Below are 5,211 nucleotides of genomic sequence, written 5' to 3' on the forward strand. Positions count from 1 at the left end.
GTATTTAATGTAACATCATTTAAAAATGGTCTAGAGGAACTGCAGGCAGAGGCAAGAAGATCTTTTTGGTTCCCAAGCACTCTGAAGAGCTACATTTTTCTTGTCATGGGAGATATGAAATTAGCCAGTAGTGGTGCATTTGACAATAAAGAATATTAAGAGGTGGCTACTGGACCTAAAGGCAAGGAGGATGTTTATGGATGCCACAAAGAATCATTACATGTGCTGATTGGACAGAAAAATAATATGTAATTACCTCTTCTCTATGCATTATTCTAAATTTTCATTAATATCACTGTACTTCACATGGGCCCGTAAATTTTGTAATAACCTTGGAACCAAGCTTCCCCAGTGGCTCAGTGGTAAAGAATCTGCCAGTGCAGGAGACGCAGGAGATGTGGGTTTGATCCCTGGGTTGGGAAGATCTCCTGGAGTAGGAAATGGCAACCCATTCCAGTATTATTGCCTGGGAAATCCCATGGACAGAGAAGCCTGGTGGGCTACTGTCCATGGGGTCACAAAAGAGTCAGACACGACTTAGTGACTAAACAACAACAACGATTTATGTAGACAGGGGTCCTCAAAAAACATTTGCTCAGAGGCCTGAACATATAAGGGATTGGCCCTGGTGGAGATGGTTAATAGGAAACAGCATCCCTCAGGGCAAAAGAGATTAGCAAGCTATATGTAAATAAAAGCAAAGTCGGATGGACAGAAGGGTGATGGCAGTCAGGATAATAAAACTCCTGCCCAATTTTTAGTCAGCCACTTTTTAAATCTGAATTCTGTTTACAAAAGGGTTGGTCAAGGCCTCAGGGAGAAGGTCACTATAACACCATAGTAAGTAGATGATTAATACTGATGATTCTCCAATCCTTATTCAAAGGGAATGACAGCCCTTGAGACTGTATTCAGGAGTAGGAATACCTGGAATGTCTGTTGGACATAGGGTCTACCTTGGCACTGATAGGTAGAGACAAGCATTATTTTGAGCCCTCCGATAGAGTGGGATCTAGAGGTTTGGGAGTAAAATCTTGCCCTGTGCAGCAGAGAATTAATTGCCTTTTGATAATAGCTGTTAGTGAGCTACTGGTCCTCAGTAGAGATGGAATAGTTGAACATGGGACCCCAGGGAACCATGCGTCTCAAAACAGCCGTCATGATGTGGATCCTGTTGGTCATGCTGCTGCTGCTGCAGCTAAGTCGCTTCAGTCGTGTCCGACTCTGTGCGACTCCAGAGACGGCAGCCCACCAGGCTCCCCCGTCCCTGGGATTCTCCAGGCAATAACACTGGAGTAGGTTGCCATTTCCTTCTCCAGTGCATGAAAATGAAAAGTGAAAGTGAAGTCGCTCAGTCGTGCCTGACTCTTAGAGACCCCATGGACTTCAGCCTACCAGGCTCCTCCATCCATGGGATTTTCAAGGCAAGAGTACTGGAGTGGATTGCCATTTCCTTCTCCAGAGGATCTTCCTGACCCAGGGATTGAACCTATCTCTCTTGAGTTTCCTGTGTTGGTAGGTAGATTCTTTACCATGTTAGCCACCTGGGAAACTCATTATAGAAGTAAGTACAAAAAAATATGTTTAACATAGACATATCATTAAACCCAGAATTGCACATGTAGGAACTGAAATTGACAATATGCACAAAAATTTCAACAGAAGAATGTTTGTCACAGCAGTTTGGATATAGTCTAAAAGTATCTGGAAACCCAAAATGGCCAGAATAGGAAGTTAACAAAGCAAATTGTGGTATAACCATGTGATGGAATTTTAGGCAGTTGTTAAAAGATATTTAACATGAAATTTAAAATTATTCTCTTGAAAAGAAAAATACTTGTTATGAAATGACTCTGGTCAGAGTTCTCCAGAGAAACAGAACCAATGGCTGAGAAGTCCTATGGTCTGCTATCTATGATCTGGAGACCCAGGAAAGCTGATCGTGTAGTTCAAAGGCCTGAGAGGGAGAGTCCGTGATGAAGTTTCCATCTAGGGTCTGGAGGTCTGAGAACCAGGATAGCTAACTGCAGAAAGATCAGAGCTTTAGCTGAAATGATCAAACTGAGAACACAACTTCCCTTCCTTTGCCTCCCTCAACAAATCGGGTGGGGCCCATTCACATAGGGAAGGGCCATCTGTTGTACTCAGCCCGAGCATTCACATGCTAATCTCTTCTGGAAACACTCTCATAGACACACCTGGAAATAATGTTTAACCAGCTATCTGGGAATCCCTTGGCATAATCAGGTTAACACACAGAGTTCACTATCACAAACTTCAACTTCCTGTTTCATCTAGTATGATTTTAATTTTTTTTTTTAAGAAACTAAAGAGTTTTCAAAATGAACGTGTGTGCATGCTAAGTTGCTTCAGTCATGTCCAACACTTTGCAACCTTATGGACCATAGCCCACCAGACTTCTCTGTCTGTGGGCATTCTTCAGATAAGTATACTGGAGTGGGTTGCCGTGCCTTTCTCCAGGGGGCCTTCCCAAGCCAGGGATAGAACCCAGGTCTCTTTTGTCTCCTCCATTGTCAGGTGGGTTCTTTACCACTAATGCCACCTGGGAAGCCATTCAAAATGAATACTTGGTATCCAGTCTAACAAGGCAGGAGATTTTCTCTATTGGTTTTCTATGTAAATCAAACAGTGCGAACTTTTTGATGAAACCTAAGTTTTGAACTGTGGTGTTGGAGAAGACTCTTGCGAGTCCCTTGGACTGCAAGGAGATCCAACCAGTCCATTCTAAAGGAGATCAGCCCTGGGATTTCTTTGGAAGGAATGATGCTAAAGCTGAAACTCCAGTACTTTGGCTACCTCATGCGAAGAGTTGACTCATTGGAAAAGACTCTGATGCTGGGAGGGATTGGGGGCAGGAGTAGAAGGGGATGACAGAGGATGAGATGGCTGGATGGCATCACCGACTCGATGGACGTGAGTTTGAGTGAACTCCAGGAGATGGTGATGGACAGGGAGGCCTGGTGTGCTGCGATTAATGGGGTCTCAAAGAGTTGGACACGACTGAGCGACTGAACTGAACTGAAGTTTAAATAAATTTCCAAGCACTGAACTGTGTCCACTGAGCTCTGGGTTAGGGGTGAGAGGCCTAAGTCTAGGGTGAAGCAACTCTGAGTAGACTGGGCAGGCATATGGTCTAGATATTCTTGATTTGCTGCTTCCACAGATATCCTGCCTGTTCTCCATGAGTAAAAGAAGTTTCTAGTATTCTCCAAGTCTCTGTGTTAAGGATGGAGGCAGAGTGGAGAGGCGGGCCGGGACAAGCAAGGAAAGAAGGGTTAGGTGAATAATCTGACCCAGAATATTGACAGATATCACCTCCTCTTTCCAGTTCCCTCCTCTTCCAGTTATTTCCATTCATTGACACTGACCTCAAGTACATATTGATCTAAGTACTTGACACTAAGGCACATATGACCAATTGGCTTAACCTTCTGTAAAATTCCAGAGGTCTATGTGTTATTAAGATTCAGATGCTCTTTTACATTCAGGTCAGCTTCCTTAGTTCTTCTCTTGATGGCCTCAGGGACTCAGTTGCCTTTCCTTTTCGCTTCCTCTTCTCTTAAAAAGAAAACCAACTTTATATTTCCCTCGTATTATTATAACGGATACCTGTTCAGTGGAGAAAAATCAGAAAGTACAGAGAAGCCAACTACATTATTTATAAACCTATTTTCATTTTGGTTATATATATTTTCCAAACTTTGACTCTGCATGGCTATCTTATGTTTGTGTATAAATGTATGTATGTACAATGTCTATTGCATTAGGTGACTCAGTGGTAAAGAATCTGTCTGCCAATGCAGGAGACAAAGGAGATGCGGGTTTGATCCCTGGGTTGGGAAGATACCCTGCAGGAAGGCATGGCAACCCGTTCCGGTATTCTTGCCTGGAGAAGCACATGAAAAGAGGAGACTGGTGGGCTACAGTCCATGGTATCGAAAAGAGTCGGACGCGACTGAGCGATGACTGATGATGAATAATGATAGAAACAAACATATGCACACACACACAAATGTACACACACATGCACTATAAAATTGACTACAGTTGTCTTATAACCAGCATTTTTTATTTTTGCTTTTCAAGAGTAAATTTCATATTATATAATTTTTAAGCACTGCCTAGAGTTCCATCATATGGTTATACCACAGTTTGCTCTGTTAAGCTTCTATTTTTGACATTTTCGATTCTCAGATTTTTTTAGACTATATCAATACTGTTGTGACAAACATTCTTGTATGGAGTTTTGTGTGCATATTGTCAATTTCAGTTCCTGCATGTGGCATTCTGAGTTTAATGATATGCACGAGTTTAATATATTTTGTTATATTTACTTCTACAAGGCTTGAACAAATTTTTTTACTTCCTAGCTGAACTTTAAGAGAATCTTTACTAACACTGGCTAATTATCATTAAAAAATACCCAATCTGATAAGTCCCCAGTGGTATCTCTTTTCTTTATTAAAGCTCTGGCCACCCACTCTGTATTCAGAGATCAGATTCCCACAGAGAGCTGCAGAGGAGAAGGCAGCCAAACTTTATTGCATACCCACGCCTTGCGGGGCACTGTGCTAAGTTCTAAGAGAGCTTATATTAATGCAGCACAGTTCCAGTTACCTTCCTCTTGAGTCTAACGAGACTGGAGGCAGGGCTGTAGAGAGACCAATAAACACATCACCATCACCACACAATGAGTTAAGTAGAATCGTGTGAAGATGCTACAGGGGCACTCAGTTGGGAAGTGAGGTCAGCCGTGTGAGGTCTGAGTCTCAATTCAGTGTCTGTGTGTGTGCGTGCGTGTGCTTGATTGCATCCGACTCTTTGTGACCCCATGGATTGTAGCCCACCAGGCTCCTTTATCCATGAGATTCTCCAGGCAAGAATACAGGAGTGGGTTGCCATTTCTTCCTCCAGGGGATCTTCCTGACCCAGGGATCGAACCCACATCTCCTGCACTGGCAGGCAGATTCTTTATTGCTGAGCCACCTGGGAAGCCCAATTCAGTGTCTAAGTGAAGACAAATCAAGATTAGGAATTAACCAGGCATAAAAATGGATTATCAGACAAGGATAACAATCAGTGCCAAGACAGGGGGTGTCACATATACAGTGGCCTTGTCGGAAACAGCCAGCAATCTGGAATGAATGGGGCAGCGTATGTGCCTTGAGGGCACTGCAGTGGATGAGATTA

Source organism: Bos indicus x Bos taurus, chromosome 5, assembly GCF_003369695.1.
Source record: "Bos indicus x Bos taurus breed Angus x Brahman F1 hybrid chromosome 5, Bos_hybrid_MaternalHap_v2.0, whole genome shotgun sequence".
NCBI classification, from domain to species: domain Eukaryota; kingdom Metazoa; phylum Chordata; class Mammalia; order Artiodactyla; family Bovidae; genus Bos; species Bos indicus x Bos taurus.